The sequence below is a fragment of the Spodoptera frugiperda genome, chromosome 20 (assembly GCF_023101765.2).
Source record: "Spodoptera frugiperda isolate SF20-4 chromosome 20, AGI-APGP_CSIRO_Sfru_2.0, whole genome shotgun sequence".
NCBI classification, from domain to species: Eukaryota; Metazoa; Arthropoda; class Insecta; order Lepidoptera; family Noctuidae; genus Spodoptera; species Spodoptera frugiperda.
Genome location: NC_064231.1, coordinates 8431397 through 8455399, shown reverse-complemented (window position 1 = coordinate 8455399; position 24003 = coordinate 8431397). Strand labels below are relative to the sequence as shown.

Sequence of the window (24003 nt, the reverse complement as noted above, 5' to 3'; positions counted from 1 at the left end):
GTTTGGAACACAAGTATTTGCTGCTCTGCCAATGCTGAGTTTCTTGGTTTGAACATCGACTATAGCCTTTTTGAATCCTCTAAACTGTATTTAGTTTCAGTTTTTCTTTTATAATTACGGGGCATCTGAAACAATTTATTTGATGTTTAGCATTATCAAAATCACTCGACAACATAATTTAGTGCCACAAAAAAATCAACATAGACTGGAAAACACTATACCCTGTTTGCCAGTGGCTAGTTGGAAAAAAAATATGAACAGGGAACTAACAAAAAAAGGAGAGAACTCCTCATGCCGAACGTTCGAGATTACCCCACATGAAGTGTTCGCCTTTACCCCACCGGGTCGAAAAAAATAAAATGGAAAAAATATTTTAGGTCATAAAACTTTTACCAAATGCGTCACTGTCATTTGAATAGTTAGTATGTAAGTTTCCCACTATGTAAAGGTTAAATAACTATTCTCAATAGAAATAAAGCTACACCAAGTTCAATTTATCAAAAAATTACATCGAAAACATTGAAAATATTAAAATTGACATACCTTGAAAAGTACGTGCGCCCGCGTCTCCCGTGTCGTTGACTGGCGCTGGTGGTGGCGTGATCTCTGAGTTCCCGGCGAGTGATATACGGCTATATCTTTCTAACATATTAAAACTATTGGGTTCGGGTTTACCCCGTTCGCGTTTACCCCACTTTCCCCTACCTAACTTGTACGTAAACGTTTATTATTTATCTATTATAATGCGATACTGTATGAAATCAGTTTATCAAACCTAACATTAACATAAAATGTATGTTAGACTTCCGCAAAATACGCAGTATTGTTTTTGAAATACGCAAATTGCCAGTCATTGTATATTAGAGCAGTATTTCAATAAATGTGTTAATGCAACTCACACGTCATCGCGTCATTGCAAATTGTAAGCATCGGATAACTGGGTTTATGAATTATTGAATATTATATTATCATACAGCTGATTGCAATTCATAGAATAGAGAACTGAGTCTTATTATTTAAAAAAATACATACGTTACAGTTTTCAGGCATGTACATAAGTACCTAAATATGATGATTATCCTCAACTAGAAGCAATCGAATTGACATCATTTATTTAGCCTACTACTACGGTACTGTTACGTTATGTATAATGAAGTATTTATTTATAAACCAGATAATAATTGACATAAAAACCTACATCAATTGAACGGATGCTTACATGATTACGACACATCCACTTAGATACGTATTTCATCATGTTCTGTGCGACTTTGAAAAGGGTCATTCGACGATTCCCATTCGAACATTTCTCGTCAAAATGCGAACGTTTGATTCAGATTTATGAGTCTCAAATCCTTCCAACTCAGCAGAAATCCGTCGAAACCTGCACACCGATCCGCCATATTAATCCGTGAAAATAAATCCCGGTTTAATACGACCCATAAATACAGAGTGTCCCTTAGATAAATCGGAATTGTCTGCAACAGTAACCCTTACGATTTTCTGTTTTACTTGTAACTCCTGTATAACTTCCTTTGGCATACACGTCAGCGGAGGTTGGAATAAAAATGTAAATTTAGTTTGGAGTTCTTTTGAAGTAATGTCAGGGGTCCGACGTGGATCGTTACTAGGCCGCCGCATGGCTAATATCGGAAGACGGAGTTTTTATTGTCACCGACACACGTTAAAAAGAGAGATAAAGTAGAAACACTCTGGATCGTGTATTTGGGCGTCGCGTAATCAAGTTCGACACCATCAAAGTGTTGTTTGAGTTTACGACGATATGCACGACATGCGCAAAGGCAATCTGCTACGGTCCGCAGATTTAAAGTCCACTCAAATTGCCCTTGTTTATGATTGAACATTTAATACATGCGAACTCTTCCGTTACTCTATATTCCAAGATTTTCCACGAACTATATACTGGAACTGCGTCGTTAACTCCGATGTTATTGATCTATTATTCAAATTCTCACATAAAGTAATTTAAGTTTTAGTTGTGATCCTAAACTGTTGTAGGAATTTTCAGATATTGACATCTACTATTATTAGTTGTCTGTTTTCATATCACAATAAACAATAGAACATCATTCGAAACATATAATATGTACAATATTTTATTATAGGTAGGTACCGATACTAAAACAAAAAAACCAATGAATTTGTTTTAATGTCGGCCAGTGTCCCAATTCCTAATCTGGCAATAAAAAAAAGAAAACTTTGTTAATCAAAGCAGATTAGAATCGAAATAAATTAATGTCAGTAGCAAAGGTCAGGACAAAACTTAACGACTTAGAAATATATTAATTTATCTTCTGCGGTCTTGTGGACCTTTTTACTGTCAATGACATTGTTACTGTGATAGATTTCTATGGTATTGTTCGTCGAATTTTTATCACAAAAGAAAATACTTTTTCATAGAAATTAAATGTTAGTACCTAACCTACCTAGAATCCTATCCTATCCTAATCCTAACCTACCTAGAAGATGGGGCCCAGTAGGGCTGATGCCTGATCCGGAGCTGCGGACTACCTAGCGGGTTTACCGGGGCTCTGGTTCGAAAAGCAGGAGTAGGAACGAGGTGGTTTTTAGTCAATAAGAGTCTAACACTCCCTCTCGCCTCGCCCAAGGCGAGAGAAAAGATTGGAGAAATAGCAACTAACATGATAATAATTTAATTTGTATCAACGATGCTCTTAATTACACGTGGAATTAACCAAATTCCAGTTAAAAATATGTATCCAAATGGACTTTTCAACGAAAACATTAATGCAATTAATATTAAACCAAAACGCCGACTGGAATATTTCATATTTTATATGGAGCTAAAATAAGTAAGTTCGGATTTGCGAGATTTCAGAGTAAAAACATGTTTTGTATAATTGAATTTTTGTTCATGTTTCATTATTTTATTACAAATCTCATTATGTTATTCATGTATCAAAGAAATCTGATCTAATTTAGGCGCGGAGAAAGAAAAATATAATGTTGTCGGTGTGTAGGTATATCTGCCCTAAAATGTAATATTATTTTATACATTTATACAAGGTAAAAATGACTACTGGTAAAAGAAAAGTGGGCAGGTTTTCTAATTAGATAGGAATGCGAAAAAGGAACTCAGTGGGTATTTATGTATTGATAGTCTAGATTAGAAAAAAATGCATCTCAGTACAATTTAATCTATTTTAAAGAAATTTGGAGCTACGGAAACATTGAATGAAGCCGATTGAAAAGCATACTTAACAACGTGTTTTCTACGTTCAACGCAAATCAACCACACAGACATTCGAACGCAAAACAAAAGACCATAATTACCAACACTAAATCAGATTAACAATTACTAATCTTTATTAATTATTCCCAAAAAAGGTAGCACATTCAAATTTCAAACCTATACCCTATAATAACAAAGTTCACGTTTCACTGAACGTAAAAAGCTGGTGAAATAACTCTAAGAAAATCTTTTTTAAAAGAAACAGGTGCTCTCTGGGTCGGCTAAAGAAATAATTATGACTGGGTTAATTAATAAGCAAGGTTTACTGTTTAAATAGATGAAGAGAGGGATGGTTCGGACACAGTAGTAGCTAGTAAGTAGTAGGTATACACAAAACCCGCTGTTCTGTTGACTGTAAGCAAATAACGTAATTACTTACGACCAGATAGATATGCACAGCTCAACACACCAGTGCAATGTAACTGCTGCAACATACAAATACACGCATTGATTTGAAACATTATCAGTGACATATGCAAAGAATGGGCTAAAATTTACAAAGCACAATGGCTCTTTCTCTTCAGTTATTCCTGATTAGTATTTCGGCTAAATATCAATGCAAAATATTGATTGAGTGGCTTTGTTTCCTTCGTGCCCTACATACGAAATTCTTTCTTTTTTTATAATCAGTACTTTACGTTTTTTGTATAAAAATAGCTATTTTCAAGATGTCAAGGACAGCCACCCATCACCAGACCGACCTCAACAACCATAGCATATTTCAGTTGGTTCGCGCAGCTTTATAGCCCCGACCTACAAAACAGCCATAAAAACTCATTGGTCCTTTCTATTAGAAAGAGGAAAAACTGGTCTTATCTTACTTACAACAGAACATTTTTTTCTCTGTTCGATTTATGTGCTCCAAACTTTGTACTTGAAGATAAAAGCAATATTTATTACAAAGTGACCCACTATAAATTAAATTCTCTATCTATTTAATGCCGTTGAGGCTTAATACTCTAGGGTGGTGTCAGAACTTACGTAATATAAATCATAATTAGAAATGTTAACATCCAAAGGTTAAATGGAACTATAGAGAGTTTCAATGTGACTTGCGTTTGACTCCCGGCTCTTTAGTTTGCAGACGAAGTTTCGCATTTCGATTTGCAGTCCATTGAACTATTTACTTCGAGCGAACAGTTAACGTTATTGAAATAATTGGAAAAAACGCAATGGAATATAAACGATTTGATGGTTTATAGGACTTTGTGAGGCTTTTCCCATTAAAATCAGTGTGTGTAAAGGATTTTCACACGAATAAAATGTTTATAGCTTTATTATCTTTATACGTTTATTCAGACTATAAAATATCTAACGTCGTAGGTATAGCATTTCAGAAATTTATGAAAATATTTTATGTGTAACAAAAGAAGCACGTAGCATATTACTACTAAAATAAATTTGAAATTAGACAAAGATAAATTACAAAAGGACATTAAAATTACTGGCATATTATAACTTCAAAAAAATTTCAAACTCGTTTCTTGGACAACGATTACAGTTTGAAAAGTTTTAAAGAGGTTTTTAAATGGATGTTAGATCAGTATAATTACATTAACAAGTTTCGTGAAATGGAATTCTATATTAACTAAGATTCACCCAGTATTCAATTGAAAATCTATATTTAAAAGTATAAAGCAAGTAAAAGAAGTAGGATAGCTGTAATGTTCTCCTTTCGAAACAAAGCATAAATAAAACAATATCGGTTGCAGTAAATGCGAAAAAAATCGAGTGTCAGACTCTAGATTACTGACTAAATATCACCCCGTTTCCTACTCCTACTTTTAACCGCAGCCCAGGCAAGAAGCCGCAGGCGGGCCATATCCACGTTAACCTGGCCAATCCACATCACTAAGTTTTCATAATCAATAATACAAAAATACTTTAAGATTTTACGTTTACAAAATACACGAATATGAAAGCCCTTTTACGTAGGTAGTTCATCGGAAAGCAACGTGGACAAAATGCAAATCAATCTCGGGGATTACGTCAAATTGCATGGTATGTGACAATTTTACTAAGTATGGACGTAAGTAATTTTATTTCATATATATTTAATGTCAATATTTCACTTAGAAATATTCTGAGCACGTAAACAAGTTAGAATATGACTGCATGCGCTTGTTGTCACAATCATATTCGCTTTGTTTATTCTTATACTGGCGTTTCGTTTAGTATGCTTATCTGGTTATGTCAGCACTGTACCTTTATTTCAGCGCACAGTCAAGTGAAAATTTAACAAAATTTGCAACTTTATACAACCGTTATTATTTTAATATTTAGCAACAATTTAAGCAAAGTTGAGCTACTAGAATATGCATGACCGTAGCATTGAACTTTGATTGTCTTAAACAAGCATTATCGAATACAACCTACGTAATTCTAGACAAGTAACTAACTAATTAAGTACGTAATATAACAAGTTTTCTTCACATAAAACATGAAATATACAAGCAATTAATACCGAGATCAATTATTACATCTTAACTCGACCTATAATTATCTTCCCACTTTATCACTTTCCTCCATTATTTTACTCCCACGTCACGTATGTACCTACTTAGTAAAGATAACTATTGTTTATTTAATACGTAATTAGCTGACGTTAACGTCTCTCACACCTGAATTTTCTTTAATTATTGATCAAATAATCGCTTCGGTCATGTTGGCACAGATTAGTTAAAGTTGCCATCGAACTAACTTTGAGCCAACTTTACCTACAGACGGTCAATAAATGTTTTTTTCCTTGTTTGTGTGTATGTAACCATTTTCGAATACCTAAATTTCCCAGCATAATAGTTGAATATCCTGGATGATAAGAAATGTATTTAATAATACCTTTTGTTTTAGAACCAAAATGGCTCACTAGTGAAACAGACCGCAGAAAACTCGTTCAGACAATAAAAAAGTATACGAAAGTTGTTAAAATTAGCTATGGATAGTGAATTTAAAAGAAAAGATTAAACATTATTTTGTAGCTGTTTTTACAATTTTAAACATAAATACTTAAAATTTTAGAACTTAATTTAGTGTAAAAAACAATTTTTTGTCAGATATTTATGCTTTTTTTTACTTTAGGTTTAAGGTTTAGGTTTTTTAAGCATACATGTCATAAAAAAAATTTCATTTTTTGACAACCAGTGTAACAAATTATTTGTATGTAAATTACGATGAATAACTTTCGCGACTGTCTGTGTAGCCGTTATCTTTATAGATTTCCTCATATTGTTTGCATTATAATACGAAGAGGTCCTAGATGAAGCCCTCTGTACCTCAACAACTCTTTAATATGCAATACACGATGAATACGGCGCGTAGGTAAAGTTGCCAAAAATTTGGTATCTTTACCCATGTTGTTTTTTCTTTACTACGGCTAAAGTAAGCGTTTGTATATAATGACGATTACAGTAAAGTGAGCCAGATAGACTACAATTCTAAATATATAGTTTTGGTTTCTATGCGTCTTATGGTTAAAAATATATTTCGATTTTTGTTCCAAAATATGGTAAAGTTGCCATGTTTTACGGTACGTAATATAACAAGTTTTCTACAAGCAATTAATACCGAGATCAATTATTACATCTTAACTCGACCTATAATTATCTTCCCACTTTATCACTTTCCTCCATTATTTTACTCCCACGTCACGTAGGTACCTACTTAGTAAAGATAACTATTGTTTATTTAATACGTAATTAGCTGACGTTAACGTCTCTCACACCTGAATAAGGGTAATTAATCAAATAGCGGTCATGGTGGCGATTAGTTGGCATCGAACTAACCGAGCCAACTTGCAGACGAGTCAAACCGTCTTGTATGAATTGAATTAGATCGCGTCTGAATTGTTGTGACTTGGATTAGAAGGGAGTTTAGTACTATAAATACTGTTGTATTGCAATTGTTTAATTGTATAAAATTATTGGTAAGTATAATTTGAAAGAAATGAACATAAGATTCTGTTCTGTTATTGAGTATAAATGTTATAATTTACGTTTATATTAATTCATAAAAGTATAAAAAATATTTGTGTGAATAAAAAACGGTTACGGCTAGTATTTATAAGACCAGCGATTGTAATTTTTTATGAATTATAACCGAACGTTAATCTTATTTTTAATTACCAGTTACAAATCTTGTTCAAAATTTTTCCTATCCATATCGAAATCTAAAGAAAATCTTTTTAATCGAAAACAGATCCACATTTGTTTCAAAATTCAACTACAGATAAAAAAATAACAACCTTTATATTTTTCAATTTCAGACAGAAGACATTTATTGCGTGGGTATCGCTATTTACGTAGGTAAATCTAGAACAATAATAGGTACATAAGCAAAAACCACGTAATACGAGTATTCAAGTCGAAACATATTATTCCTTGTAATAACTTAATTATACTTACTTAGGTATATAAGATAACTAAACAATTTACAATGTGGGTTGTTTAGATACAAAAGTTCTATTAAAAATGTATTTTTAAATATGCCTACTTAATGTGAGAGGTAACTGGATACACTTCCAGGGAGTATTGCGTAATTTGTGTGGGTATACAAATTATTATTCTGTGATTATATTATAATTGTACAAAATTATGGTCTAAATAAGAGATGGGATTACATTTAATTCTGATATTGGGTATAAATAAATTTACGTGGGTATTCTTGTAATTTTGTTAAGTTTACTAATTTATATACCAATTATTATGGTAGGAAAATCTTATTTTTAATGGAGTTTCTTGTTCGCTCTTCTCCATTTGAAGCTACACTTTGAATCGAGTATTCACTATGGACAACAACAATGTTGACATTTCAAAAGTACCTATTTATAAAAATAAATGCTTTGATTTTATTTTTGTCTCTACGCACAATAGTTATGTTGAAAGAAATGCATCGCAAGCATTAAATAACACATGTTTCGCTTAATTGTTTAATCAACACATACTCATACAGCTAATGGAAGACGTCATAATTAATTCCTAATTATAATAGATTATCCGCTGCATTAACATTAATTTTACTATCTTATTAATTACTAGTAGGTACTTGATTACTAAATATTTTCCTATCAATTCTTATCTAAAGACTTTCTCCCACTTATCTTTCGGAGTATCTAGACAACAATGGACATTACTCATGAATGTGTATATCAATTAACACATAGGAGTTCGCCGGGTTTGCTAGTTAGTTATGAATGTGTATTACTTCAAATAACTATGACGAATATTTCCAACAAGATAGACTTTACGAAATTAAAGCATATGAATCTTCCACAGCAGATCTTTGAGCTTCATCCCAACCACCAAAGTATGAAAATCTTTTCGTCAGTATATGTCTTATTACAAAGCAATTAAGTAGTTTTTACGACAAAAATTAACAAACATTCACATCCAATCTATCCACACATAGTTACTTACACGTCGTAATAAAACTTAATAAGATTTTATTTTTAGACAAAGCCACCGAGTACTTTGGCACATGAAAATAGCTCTCGTTTCGCAATATACCTAGAACCCCAATTAAAAGTAAGTAACCAACTATTCGAAAATCTAATGAGCTATAAATTCTCTCACACCATATAATTGGTTTCGGAATTAGCCTCCGAGATAGGGTTGCCCACAATTCTTTGTCTTTAATGGAGGGTCCCATTACTTTAGTGAACTTTAGTTGATTTTATCAACACTCCCTGCGAAATGCGGTATTGGTTTTCTTTGTACGTGAATCATGATTATTGGCTCTGTTAGACCACTAATTAGGATTTAAGAAGGCCGTTTATCACTGATTGGTTATCTCTCCAGCGACAGAGGGGAAGTTGATTACGCATTGGTGGGTCAGTGTTTTTATTGTTATGTGTTATAAATGACGCGTTTTAGTAGACTGTTCTTATTTTCAAACTGATAATAGAAATAAAAGATAAACTAGTTTAGAATATGACTAAAATAATACGATTCACTTTTGTAAGTAGTGTTCTATATTACATGCTAGAAATTCCGCAACGTAGGTGTTATAAAATTATAACTAGAAAATAAAATAATTATTATCCCACACAATGTAGCTTCGTTAATTTTGTAACAAAACGTGTTTATTCATGTTAATAATGCGTGACTGAATAGCATTTTTATCACAGACTCTCGGCGGGCTATCCTCTTTACGCTTATTAATAATGCAATTACTCCATCCGGCTATGTTCTCCTAGTAACTATGTCGCTGTAGGATACGTTATAACGTCATAATTGATAATGTGACGTAAAAAAGTATAAAATAAACATAACATAACAGCATGCCCGTCGTGCCGGTTTATTGTATCGGCTGTAATGTTATTATAATAAAATATTACGCCTTTAATTCCCCAAAGGGGTAGGCAGAGGCGCACATGTAAGATGTAACCCACTTCTAGGTGACTTCAATGTAATAGAGCGGAACTTATTGTTATTCTTAGTATAACTACCGGTTTTGTGCAATAGTAGGTACAGCGTTTTGCAAAATAATAATATTTGGATAACTTGATAATTGGATGAAACTAAGGTAGCGAACAATACTAAAAAGATTACATATGTTTGATAAAGCATTATTGATATTGATGGACATTAATATTATCTATTTACAGATATTTAGAAATATTTTGTTACTATTACTGATAGTGCAAATCCTTTTTATACATTTTCCTGTTTAATTTTAATTAAGTCATTATGGTCTTAGGATACGTTATAAGATTTTGAGTCAAATTTTCAACGATATTTTTGATGCAAAATCTAGTCAAGACATTAATTGCTATGAATGTCTCATCATCTCAATCAAATATCATCTCAAGCAAGAAATATAGCTTTTTAGCTCCTTTTTTATGAAAACTAGTTTTATAAGTGAGATGATTACCAATAAGAGTATAAAAATAGAAAAAAAAAACTATACAATATACATGACCTTTCTACTAAACAAAAACATGTTTGTAGTTATAATTACTTATCTATATTTTAAATGTTTGTGTACCTATGACAGTGGACTAATGTAAAAAAAATATGAGTTATTTACGTATAGGATTAAACGTATTTTAATCCAAAGATGGTTATTTATTACGCGTATTTGGCATTCTTGAATAAATAGATTTTTTATGAGTAGTTTAAGGTTCAAAAGCGACCATATTTATTTATTTATTTGACTCTTTATGCACATAAATGTGTACATAAGGTTGGTTAAATGCCATCGGCATTTTCTACCAGCCAAACCTTTAGGTACCACATTCTTGATCATTAAAAATTTTTGCTATTTTAATTACTAAATAAGATAAATGAATATAGTTATGTTCCTTTATACTTAAAGAGCAAATAACTTCTACATTGTACAATATTTCTAATCTGTAAATGTTTATATTTTTATTCACGTCATTTAATAATAATAGTTATTATTTTTAACGCGGTCACGATAATGTGCCGCCAAAATAGTCAACGAATAAACATGTGACGTACAATTATTATGTTATTATAATAATGTTAACGATTCCATTGTGTTATAGACAGGCTGTTAATTATAGAATTTAAATAAATCTTAGTTAGGTACTTTACCGTAAAAAAATATTAGAAAAATATATCTGTATAGATACAGAATACGTGTATTCTAAACCAGGTATCCGCTAGTTTGGAAAATCAATTTTCACAGCATTGTAGAACATGATTATCGCAAGGAAACAAATTACCATTCTTCTCAAAGGAATGATTAAGTCGTAAAATCGTCATGTTGTGCAACTTTAATTGTACTATTGTATCATGAACAACTAAGTAAGTACTAAGTAGGTACTCGAGCTACGTAGATAAAGTTACCTACATGAATCAATACGCGCGATGTGATTTCTAATTACCAGACACAATACTCAACATTTAATTTCTCTCATAGAATACCAACCAGCACGTAGTTAATTGCAAATTTAGATGCGAACGATGAGCAGCGTGCTCTCATCATGCGCCCATGCGTAACACCACGTTTGATGTTACTTTATACGATTACGCTCATACAAAGTAACGCTTTTGAATTAACTTAAATAAAATAAGGCTTCCGAATGACATTCTGCATCAACGCCGACACATACTGTCTCATATTCTTACCAGCAAGGTCAGTATCAGCATCAGATCCGTAAACAAAAACCGGATTGTATACGTCACTCTCAAATCCAAGTAAGCGAAGCATATTTATCGACACATGTAAAACAAAACAATGCAGGCGATTGTTACGTTTACTGGATATTTCCTGTTTTACTCGAGAAAGACACACAGAGAAACTACACGCGTTACAAACAATGTACACACAAACACGAAGAGACATAATTACCGGCGACGCAACTAATAAAAACACTCCAAAAACAAATGCTATTCTTTGTAGTCAAGGCTATGAATTAGCAACACATTCCATATATGTAATCGTTACGCGTAAAATCTTACTTGAAAAAACTTCACGACAAAAAGATACAACTGTTAATAATAGAACGTTTAAAACTATCGAACGACGCGCCGTGCACTGAGCGTGCTATTCGGCGGTGTTAATTGCTAATCGGACGTTATCGGGAAATGTAGGTAGGTGACATTTCGTAGGCATGTGCCTGCTACGGTGTGCGGAGGGCGCGCCGCGGCAGCAGCGCGCTCACTCGCGGTTAGGAGAGGACTGTGCGTGCAGCCCGCTCGGCGGCCGAGTCCGCTTGCGGCGAGAGCGACGAGCCGAGAGGAGCGGAGCGGCTGCGGCTGCGGGCTGCCCACCCGAGCGGATCCGACCCGAGACGGCGGCACCGGCACGGCGGGCTCGTCTCCTCGCCTCGCTGGTGAGGGAGCGCACCGACCTGGATCATCCCTCGCGCGTTAATAACTTTAATATCACTCGTATCACACTCGTCACCGTCGTCGCCACCGGTGACGTCTTGGTCCGCGCGACCTATCGCAATGCAACCTTTCATTATGTCAATGTAATGTCAGCGCCCTTGACTAATTACAGTGTAAGCGGTTATTGATACCAGAAACCCTACATTAAATTGAAATCTGATATGGCGATCGTACGAATGTCGCACATAACAACATGTAAGTGAACCGGCTATATGCGGTATTGTTTTGTTTGATTGCCATTTGTTTGTTATTGTTCTTATCTGCTGATACGAACCTGTATTTAACTTAGAGGTATCTTTGAGTGTCAGCCTATTAACACGGTAATGCTGCATTGATACGAATCAGTATAAATATCAACAAAGTAAGTATTAAATCATCGTCATGTTATGGTATTAAATAACAGAAACGGCTCCCAGGGGAATCGCTAAAGCAAATTAATTAATTATTCATACAATAAATTCGGTGAGTGAATAGACAAATTTTCCAGTCGTATCTAATTAAATATTAGTTTAGTCAATAGCTGGTATGTATGAACGCACGCTTTAAGTGATTGCATATCAGTGGGGAACATGATTCACACTCATGTATGTACTCACCTAAATTGATATTAGATATATCGAGCTTGTACCGTGTTGCTGCGAACTTTTACTCAAGTTAGGTGATTCAATCAAAATGAAAATCAGTTCTGAAATATGTATAGTGCAGCACCTTTATTCCGTCTCAATAAGATTGGTTTTTGAATCTCAAATGTTTATGGTGATGGGTAGTATGGGCGTGCGGTCGACCTACAGTCGTAAGTAATGTACCGTAAAATTATTTTCAACAAACTCTTTGTAAATTATAATTAAACAGGGTCCAAAGGTTTGTTATCTCTGGAAGTCGTATGCCTTACAAAGATAATAAGGTAAACGTTCCTGCTTTTAAAAGAAGAATCATAAGTTATTTTGGTAAGCAAGTAGGTACATCATTATGTAAATGTACTGGGTATAAGTGAACGGTATCTTTTACAAAAACGGTTAATTGGCTGTTGACGTTAACTGATAAAGATTTTTAAAGCCACACTAAGGTAAACAGTTGTTACAAACCAGTTTTTTCAAGTATAAAATACATAATACACAGTTCATATGAATACGCTGGTAGGTATATATTATGTTACTAGCTTTTGCCCGCGACTTCGTTCGCGTGGAATAGTGACTTCCGGCAAATTTTTGGTTTTAACCACATAGTTCCCGATCTCGCGGGATCTCTTCAAAAATGAGATGTGGAAGATATTCCAGGGAACTCTTCAAAAATCAACATAATGAGCTCTGCGTTTGAATTTAATAGATGTATACTCACTTAGGGCATTGAAAAAATAGTTTAAAAACGGACTTAAACTAACTTAAAACTAAAGAAAGCTACGAATTACGAATTTATAACAATTAAAAAAGAAACTATATTACAACCTATCCTCTATGCTATAATAACCAAGCTTAAACTAAATAATTTAAAAGAAACGACTTAAATCTAATCTAATTAAAAAAAAAATTAGACTTACAATTTTATTAAAAAAACTAACTACAGTAACTACTAATAATCGATATCAAACTAAACCTACGTTAAATAGTTTAACCAGAAAACCAGGAAAACCCAACAAATAAACTTATTATTAATTGACAAATACAACGAAACCAATTTAGAATATACGAAACAGCAGGACCACTACAGACAAATAATCATACGACTGATAATACACTTTTTCTACGATAGTACCGAAGCGCTCGGCCGATACCCAACCAAATGAATGTAACGAAACCATAGCGCGATCTATTTCGATCCCAACGCCATCTATCGAGGATAAAGACAACTTGGATTATTTATTTATACTCCGTTCGGGCATTTTCTTTGTACTAAAAGTTTAATTATATTGATATTATTTTTTTCATACCTTTTTACTATTTATTTACTTTTTTTCGATGAATTAAAACAATAACATGAACCGAAGTCGTGTAACGATCGACATAGAATTATCTATACTCCGTTAGAGCATTTTCTTTGTACTAAATGTTTTATTATATTGATATTATTTTTTTCATACCTTTTTACTATTTATTTACTTTTTTTCGATAAATTAAAACAATAACATGAACCGAAGTCGTGTAACGATCGACATAGAATTATTTATAAATAATTTATTTCTTTTTTTTTTTTTGATTTTTGAAATAAAAATATATCTATGTCCTTTCTAAGGTTCTAAACTATATCTGTACCAAATTTCAACCAAATCCGTCAAATAGTTGCGGAGATTAATGGTATAAGCATAGAATGTTCGACGTGATTCTTTAATTTGACATAACTTTTTTATTTATGAACCGATTGACATGAAACAAACACTAAATGTAAATTTAAGCATCCCACAATATATTCGTGAAAACCGCATCCAACTCGGATCAGCCGTTTCTGAGATTAGCGCGCACAGACGAACAGACAAACAGACAAACAGACAAACAGACAAACAGACAAAAAAAGTTAATTACATTTTTGGGTTCGACATCGACATAACAATAACCCCTGCTATTTTTTTTATTTTTATTTTCAATGTACAGACAGCACTTTTCTACGATTTTATTATATGTATAGATAGACTTATATTTACATACATACATAATAGATATTGGGTTTGCACTTTTTTCTTAATTGTTATTATTAAGTCTTTGACTACCAATAGAAAACTGTTGAAAGCAAATCCTCCGCTAACATCGGTCACCGGTGACCACCACGGCGTTCAATGTGTTAATAATAATTTAGTGTAATATCGGTCCTTAAAAATAGTCTTATTTTATAGAATTTTAGATTTTTATTGATGAAATGATAATGGTAAAAAGGAGACTGAGTATTTCTCACAAAAATGGGCTAATAAGAAAAATTATTATATTTTAAAAAGCACATAGTTTCGTTCAGTTTCGATGTACTATAAAAGTATGAAATAATTGCAATAAAATTATGGATTCATCGTCTTCAGCCATAAGTTGCGAATTGTAAACTGTAAATTAACGAGCACATCGCAAACCCATAAAATCATTATTAACGCAGAGACTAAATATTATAATCATTCAAGCGATCATTTCTTATTTAGTTTAACTACACTTAACGCATAATAAATTAATTGAAATTTGCTGTTATTTGGTTTAGGATTCATTTTTATACCAAAAAAGCGTTTATGTATGTATGTATACATATAACATCAATTTTTCAATAGTTATGTTATGCATTCCACGGCATTAGGAGCTAGTCTTCTTTCAAAAATCGAACACTTTTGTAAACAGCGTGCTGCAAGTCACATTGACCTGAAAACTGATGACTACTTTGAGAGCAAATCTATCAACTCTTTGTTTGGTAGCCTCACATATACAAGAAGTAGAAGGAACAACGTATGCAATTGAAAACGTCATCACAAACCATAAACATAAGTCACCCCCATAAAATGTTTGCACAGGTTCAATAAACAAGTCCCGTGAAATTGACCAATGAGGTAGACCAGGGATAAGCCTATGGAAGCCAAATCCCCAGTAAAAGCCATAGATATACCCAGTTTACCCCAAGTTTGCACAGGCCTGATAACTACCACCAACAAACGCGTGTGCGTTACCGATAACACAAACAGGAAAACAGACATCGAGAAACTTTTCTTTCTACCTATAATTGTTGATAGTTTTAGTTTTATAGCTATCAAAAACTAAATCTAAAGTTCATTGCAACGTCACGCCTTTTATCGTCGAAAGGGTAGGTAAAGGTGCACATTACAACGTACCCCCCTTTTCACCATTTGTGTTATAAGTACCATGTAACAGAGGGTGAGCCTATTGCCATACTGGACACAATTCCAGACTCCGTGCTATTACTGAGAAATTGGGAAAACCGAAAAAAATCAGTAATACTTTGCCCGACCTGGCAATCGAACCCGATACCCCTTGTCCGGCAGTCGCACTCGCGACCACTCGACCAATGAGGCAGTCTAATGTTCAACATACATATATAATAGTAGTTAAATTACATGCAAATAGTTAAATCTCTCGTGTAATACTGTTACTTATGGCGGCAAACATTTGGCAGTGCGACCTCGCGACGCATCCAAACCGCAACACACATAATACGTCTGCTTTGGTTGAGTAAATAACGTTTAGAGTTAGGGAAACCACCCGTTTTGGTGGGCGGGTAAAAACTGTACTTAATATGTTTAGTTGTTATTAATTTGATACTATTGAATATAAGAGAATTTTGTTTATTAGAGATTCACTATCGAAAAGTGCTAACAATAGCAATAAAAAATGCAATATGAAATTTGTATTAGTATTTAAACATATTTTAGCTAAGTATCCGCTATACATTCCAATTATTACAAGAGTGACCACAGAGCAATCATTTTTGTCAAGTAACCAATAAAATTAAAGTAAAAAGTTTGTTTATTAGAAATTCACTATCGAAAACTGCTAACGCTAGTGTTAAAATTTACAATATAAAACTTGTTAGTACACAATTTTCAGTACTGACTATCCGCCGTACATTCCAATAAAAAAAAACGTCCAATACTTTTTGTCAAGTAACCAATAAAATTTTAGTAACATTATGTAGTGTGCATGCTCTATTACAGGTAAACTTAAGTATTACCGGGATTTTTTCGGCCATGCCGAAATGGGCACCTATGCCTACCCTTTCAACGATAAAAGGCGTGACTTTGCAAAAAATACCTTATCTTCTATACATATAATAAAATCGTAGAAAAGTGCTGTCTGTACATTGAAAATAAAAATAAAAAAAATAGCAGGGGTTATTGTTATGTCGATGTCGAACCCAAAAATGTAATTAACTTTTTTTTGTCTGTTTGTCTGTTTGTCTGTTTGTCTGTTTGTCTGTTCGTCTGTGCGCGCTAATCTCAGAAACGGCTGATCCGAGTTGGATGCGGTTTTCACGAATATATTGTGGGATGCTTAAATTTACATTTAGTGTTTGTTTCATGTCAATCGGTTCATAAATAAAAAAGTTATGTCAAATTAAAGAATCACGTCGAACATTCTATGCTTATACCATTAATCTCCGCAACTATTTGACGGATTTGGTTGAAATTTGGTACAGATATAGTTTAGAACCTTAGAAAGGACATAGATATATTTTTATTTCAAAAATCAAAAAATAAGAAATAAATTATTTATAAATAATTCTATGTCGATCGTTACACGACTTCGGTTCATGTTATTGTTTTAATTCATCGAAAAAAAGTAAATAAATAGTAAAAAGGTATGAAAAAAATAATATCAATATAATTAAACTTTTAGTCCAAAGAAAATGCCCGAACGGAGTATAAATAAATAATCCAAGTTGTCTTTATCCTCGATAGATGGCGTTGGGATCGAAATAGATCGCGCTATGGTTTCGTTACATTCATTTGGTTGGGTATCGGCCGAGCGCTTCGGTACTATCGTAGAAAAAGTGTATTATATTATAGTCGTATGATTATATTATTTGTCTGTAGTGGTCCTGCTGTTTCGTATATTCTAAATTGGTTTCGTTGTATTTGTCAATTAATAAGTTTATTTGTTGGGTTTTTCTGGTTTTTTGGTTAAACTATTTAACGTAGGTTTAGTTTGATATCGATTATTAGTAGTTACTGTAGTTAGTTTTTTTAATAAAATTGTAAGTCTAATTTATAAATTAATTAGATTAGATTTAAGTCGTTTCTTTTAAATTATTTAGTTTAAGCTTGGTTATTATAGCATAGAGGATAGGTTGTAATATAGTTTCTTTTTTAATTGTTATAAATTCGTAATTCGTAGCTTTCTTTAGTTTTAAGTTAGTTTAAGTCCGTTTTTAAACTATTTTTTCAATGCCCTAAGTGAGTATACATCTATTAAATTCAAACGCAGAGCTCATTATGTTGATTTTTGAAGAGTTCCCTGGAATATCTTCCACATCTCATTTTTGAAGAGATCCCGCGAGATCGGGAACTATGTGGTTAAAACCAAAAATTTGCCGGAAGTCACTATTCCACGCGAACGAAGTCGCGGGCAAAAGCTAGTTGCAAATAAAATAACTTATAGGCATTGCTTACAGATCAGATTTATATTATCTTTCACTACATACTAGTAATGCAACACTGACGACTTTATTAGGTTTCCTAAGCAGAGGGATAAAACATAACTAACATAACACCACACTTCCATACTCCGTCCCACAGTATTTCATAGTTAATAGAGAAGCACATTAGCACTTTTTGCTAACCCAAGAGAACCCAAATTTGATGATCCGTAGTGTTACAAAAAATAGTCAAATTACTTTAGTTCGGTTAAATAGACACTCATCATCGCGAATCCGAGGCAATGTTATAAAAAAGTTAAATTGTTAAGTAGTTTAGTATATGTGTAAGCAAGAGCATAACTTGAGAACGGCTGATCCAATATCTGAAGCTTTTTTATTAAATTATGTATTTACTTTAAAAGTTATTTTTACTCATTTCACTAATTAGATATATTGTAAGTGTGATGCAATACAAAGATAGTATTACGATCAGATAGGCAGAAAAACCTATGTACCTTATTTGTAACACAAATCATTTTTTTTTCCAGACGAGGCACTCAAATGACTAAATATTGCTTGTTTATTTCTGTTATTTACACTGAAAACTTATGTTTAAAGAGTTAGTTAAGTTATTTTTTCATGATAATCCATAAGCTGAAACTAATCGTGACAAAATTTCATAAGGCACAAAATTAATATAATAAATTATTTTATGAACTAAAATTATTAATGTTCTATACAACTTATTTCGACTTGGCACTTCTATTATTAAGTTAAATCAAACTAGTATCCATTGTTATTCAATAAAAGTATTCGATCAAAAAAACTTATGACATCAATTTATGTCATATAAAGTTTTTTTATTTATTGAGTTTTGACTCGTACAATATGTGATTCATGAAGATTAATTTAATTTATTACCATTGTGCTAGCCACAATGACGTTAAGGGGATTAAAAAAGTTTTTATTTCATATCAATATTAGGAAAAATACTTTTCACCAGAGATGTGCTATGCTACGTTGCGTTTGGGTTCCACCAAACATATTTATTGGTACACATAGCTTAGCACTAGTGGAAACGGACTCAGCTAAGCAATTTTTTCTATAGAAAGATAAGTGCTATAGATGTGTGCTATGGATGGCTACTCTACTATCGATACATTGCATACTCGAGCTGCGCATCTTCCTCGCACAGCTATATAGCTTAACGTTTACATATTTTAACAGCTTAGCTATTACATCTTCGTAGCATAGCTACATGACACATTTCTGGTAGAAAAGCACCCTTGTTATTAAATTAGAACCGTTACATTTAGAATTGTTACATTACAATATAACCTAGTAGATAATATTATGGTCCCGGTGGAAGAATATCTTTTTTATCTCGAATTTTTATCTCGAACTTGTCTCTTCAAAATAATTTTAAAGGAATATTTTTATAATTTCATCTCCAGTAGACTGCCTGGCTGCATAAGAATCACAGCTTCAAAGTCAAATTCAAAATTATTTATTTCAAATAGAACGGGAAGGCACTTTTGAACATCAAAGCAAATATTAATATTAAAACAAAATGTCCGTCTGACAACCAGTCCTCTAGTGAAGTTATTTGCTCATTTTAAAGTGTTGATTCCTATCGAGAAGAACGAGCAAGAAACTCCTTAGGTTACTCTTTTTCAAAGAAAAGATTACAGTTTTAGAAGACGATTCGCACGTATGTACATCTTAACAATCCGTATAATTAACTTGTCCCACAATACTAAAACATACACGTACAGAACCTCAAAAAAAAACCTATATTTTAAACAAAAAAAAACCTCTTCATAATACATTATACTTTGCCAAATATCTTCTTTGATTAATACATACTATTACGTATAAACATGGCATTTCTGTCTAGCTGAAATCCAAGTAGAGGCTCTCAAGATGAAATGTGTTCAGAGCGCAATTGAAACACCTGACAGCAGATGGGGCACCGAATGTACGTGAAATAAATTACCTGCTTACATACATCCGTTTGTGTTATGAATGTGGTTGGATGTTAGATTATTATGAATTGGTTTTTGGTTACGAGATTGTTTTACTCAACTAGCTTCTTGTGTTTGTTCGTGTATTAATTCTTTTCACAGACGTCGTGCAATGTAATTGCATTTTATTTTTGCAAAATTCTATCAAAATCTGGACAGTTGTATTTGAGTGAGAGGTACAAAGAAAGGCCATGATCTCAAAAAGTTATATTGACTTCTGTTAAAAAATCATACCTACTCCTTATATTACAACAGTTCACAATTCTTAACCCATGTCAACCGATACCTAGACATTGATTCGTCCGTCCACTTAAAAAAAGAAAAAAAAAGCATTGATTTGTGGTACGAGTATTTATTTTTTATCTGTAATATGGTCACGCATAGTATGCTCAAAACCTCCTCATTTTATTACTCACAGATCTTAAAATTCAAGCGGAAGTTTATGGCAAATTAACTTTGTAACATAATATTCTTTTATGTGTTAAACACAACATAAAAAATATACTCTGGGTCTTTGATTGCGTAAAATATCAGTAACATTATAATTAAGTCGCATTTTATTTTGCACTCTTTTTGTTCAGTGTTTACTTTGTAGGATCATTTCGACACCAGCAATTTATACTGCGCTAACTCAAAAAGCGTACTTTACAGTAGAGGCGTTTAAAGGGAAAAACGTGATAACTTTTACATTAATTAAGATACTTTTTTGAAATTTGGTATACTTAATATTTAATTTATTCATTGTAATATCTCATATTTATATTTCCTTAATTATTTCTATTTTTTGATTTAGCGCAAGTTAGCCGTATATAAACGTAATTTACCAAAAAAATATTACATCTTATACACGTCTAACTAACGTTAGCGTAGTGTAGTACGGGGCGTCGTAGTGCATGATCAATCATCTGATGCATATTTCAATATTTTATAAAGAACATGTACTTACTTACAAAAAGAATAGTCAACGTACCATTAATAAACTAATTAATATGTTAACACATAAGTATTTACTATGTAAAAGTCGCTAAGTCGTTCATTTTACAAACGAACAATTATACACATGAACGCACTAAACTACGCTAACTATGAGTTAGCGCAGTGTTGCACAGATTTTGACCAAAGTGAACCCCGCGCACACTCCGCTAATAATAGTTGGCGTAATATAAATCGAGTGATTTCAAAAAGTACCTTTACTTAGCGTTTTATAAGATTTGTAACTTTCTTATTTTTGCATATTTCTTCTCAATTTTTTTTGACGTATGTAAACACACATTTTAAGCAACTTGGCATAAAAAAAGTTTTTCCAAATTTCGAGTTAGCGTAGTATAAATTGCTGGTGTCGATTTTATTCCTTGTGTACATGACGTAATGTTGCCTCAAAGTTATTATTTAAAAAAAAAATACAGGAGTTATTTAAATAAACGACGAATGCACTCTCTGCTTTTTGTTTTCACCACACTTTTACGTTTAACGATGGAGGTTTTGTATTTATTTTTATTAATATAATATAGAACGCATTTATTATGTAGTATTTTAAAATATTTATTCATATTCTTTCCGTAATTTAAACTTTACACTTAAAACAAAGTACAACGGCGCGTGAGAACACATAAAGTGTAATAAGCCAAAGTATAAAGTACCTTTTGTTTCCGAAGGGTTCCGAAATTTCTTCGACAGTATACAACTTCTCGTTTCCTAATGAAGTCAGCAAACAGGAAACTTACCTGGAAAGAAAAGAAACGAATTAAGTAAACAGATAACAGACAGGGCAAAGGGTACATGGGAGGCAAACAGAAGGGAAAGGAAACTATGCAAAGTCTTGGGTCAGTTTCAATACCTTTCTCGAGGACATTTACAAGATAATAGAGGGAGGAATTTTGATAACAAGAAGCATGTATAAAAGTATTAAAAGTTGGTGAATTTGTCGTTGTGGAGCCGTTGTTCAGCCGCAGGGTGCGCCCCTCTATCGACCCGCGGTGACGTAACAAGCGGGCCCCGATGCTGCTGGTACGCCCCGCACACAAACTTTAACAGACCTCTTATTTAGAAAACAAAACTTGTCACGATCTGCTATTCGTCTTTTAGAAAAACGGCCAGACATTAAATTAGCGACTTTCGTTCAAAAGTTTCTTTTGAATTTTCGCTATCATAAAGTTTAACGGATTCCCTGGGATCTATTGGAAGTTTGTTTGGTTTTATTTTGGACAAAAACAAATACGGCTACTTTGTTTATTAAGCGTTTTTAAATTGTTTTTTTTTATTTATATTTTTTCTTAAATCAAAAAGATTTCGGCAAAATACATCTTCAAATAAAAAAAAAACAAAACAAAAATATATTCAATCACATTCTGCTATGTGTTTAAGATGACAAAAACACGAGTCTTTGTATTCTCAATAAGGATGTTTGCAAACGCCTGCAGGCAATAGTCCCCGTCCTCCACACTGCACTCGATTTTATCAAGCAATTTTGATTTTTATGGCCCATGCGGTACACCACACATTGAGGCCAATATCGCCTAAGGCCTGCCTTTTATTGCGTACCATTCATTTTTAATCTATAAAGTATTCTGAAAACGCTTTTAGCAATCGAACATTATCGATGCTTTTAAATGTATTGACGAAAATTGGCCCATTCGTTAATGAAATGTATTTATTTATAAAATAAAATATTGTTTGATATATAGGTACTTCAAAGAAGTATTTGCAGCACACAGAAGCAATGTAATGATGGTAAAAAGAAAGTTCCCAAATGGGTTCTTAATATTTTTCAGATCCATAATATTTTTGAGATTTATGTAATATAATGTATGATTACCAATACCTATAGAGGGTGCCTAAATATGCTAATTTTTACCCGACTGCGCCAGAAGGAGGGTTATGTTTTTCGAGAGTATGTATGTATGTATGTATGTATGTATGTATGTATGTATGTATGTATGTATGTATGTATGTATGTATGTATGTATAATTGTTTGGCACGCCCTGCAGCCTAAACGGCTTGATGGATTTTGGCTTGAGAGGTGTCGTTAGATTCGTATTTACTGTGAGAGTGACACTGGATATATCAAAATATTTAAAAATCAAAATGGCGGATTTTTGGCGCCAAATTCGAATATTTCTCACTCTCTACCCTAAACGGCTTGATGGATTTTGACTTGAGAGGTGTCGTTAGATTCGTATTTACTGTGAGAGTGACACTGGATATATCAAAATAATAAAAAAACAAAATGGCGGAATTTTGGCGCCAAATTCGAATATTTCTCACTCTCTAGCCTGAACGACTTGATGGATTTCTGCTTGATAGGGGTCGTTTGATTCGTATTTACTGTGAGAGTGACACTAGATATATCAAAATATAAAAATAATAAAACTAAAATACCATAAAATAAAAAAGGTAATTTAAAAAACTAAAAAACCCGACTGCGTTTCTTTATAATATTTAAATGAAAAATCCCTAAAACAAGAAAGTCATCGTAAAATTGAAGCAGTCGGGACCCATTCTAAAAAGCCAGCCGTAAGTATGTGCCCTCACTAAGTTTTCATATTTAGAATGGGTCCCGACTGCTTCAATTTTACGATGACTTTCTTGTTTTAGGGATTTTTCATTTAAATATTATAAAGAAACGCAGTCGGGTTTTTTAGTTTTTAAAATTACTTTATTTATTTAACAATACCTATACGTACGTATCTACGTTTTTGGAAAAAACATTTTCATTATCATATAACTACCGACCAGTGATTATTATTCCTTTACAATGTTTAGAACAAAACACACGGCGCTTGACAAATGCGTCTAATT

General features: G+C 32.8%; 1 protein-coding gene and 1 long non-coding RNA gene across 9 annotated transcripts in view; one reads left to right on the top strand and one right to left on the bottom strand.

Moving 5' to 3' along the window:
• Window positions 1-24003, bottom strand: part of LOC118280701 (cAMP-specific 3',5'-cyclic phosphodiesterase) — a 548393-nt gene that overhangs the window by 255182 nt on the left and 269208 nt on the right. Inside the window, exon 1 of one of the 8 annotated variants that reach the window (XM_035601065.2) lies at window positions 11698-11914. The exons of 6 other annotated variants lie outside the window; for them this stretch is intronic. The gene's annotated coding sequence lies outside the window, so the exon portion shown is untranslated. Of the gene's footprint in view, window positions 1-11697; window positions 11915-24003 lie in introns of those variants that run through there. One more of the 8 variants, XM_050701298.1, reaches the window with a different exon arrangement.
• The window catches only part of LOC126911937 (uncharacterized), a 257179-nt gene continuing 250034 nt past the window's right edge, over window positions 16859-24003 (top strand). The window contains exon 1 of the long non-coding RNA XR_007706435.1: window positions 16859-17403. This is a non-coding gene — a long non-coding RNA (uncharacterized LOC126911937). The remainder of the gene's footprint in view (window positions 17404-24003) is intronic.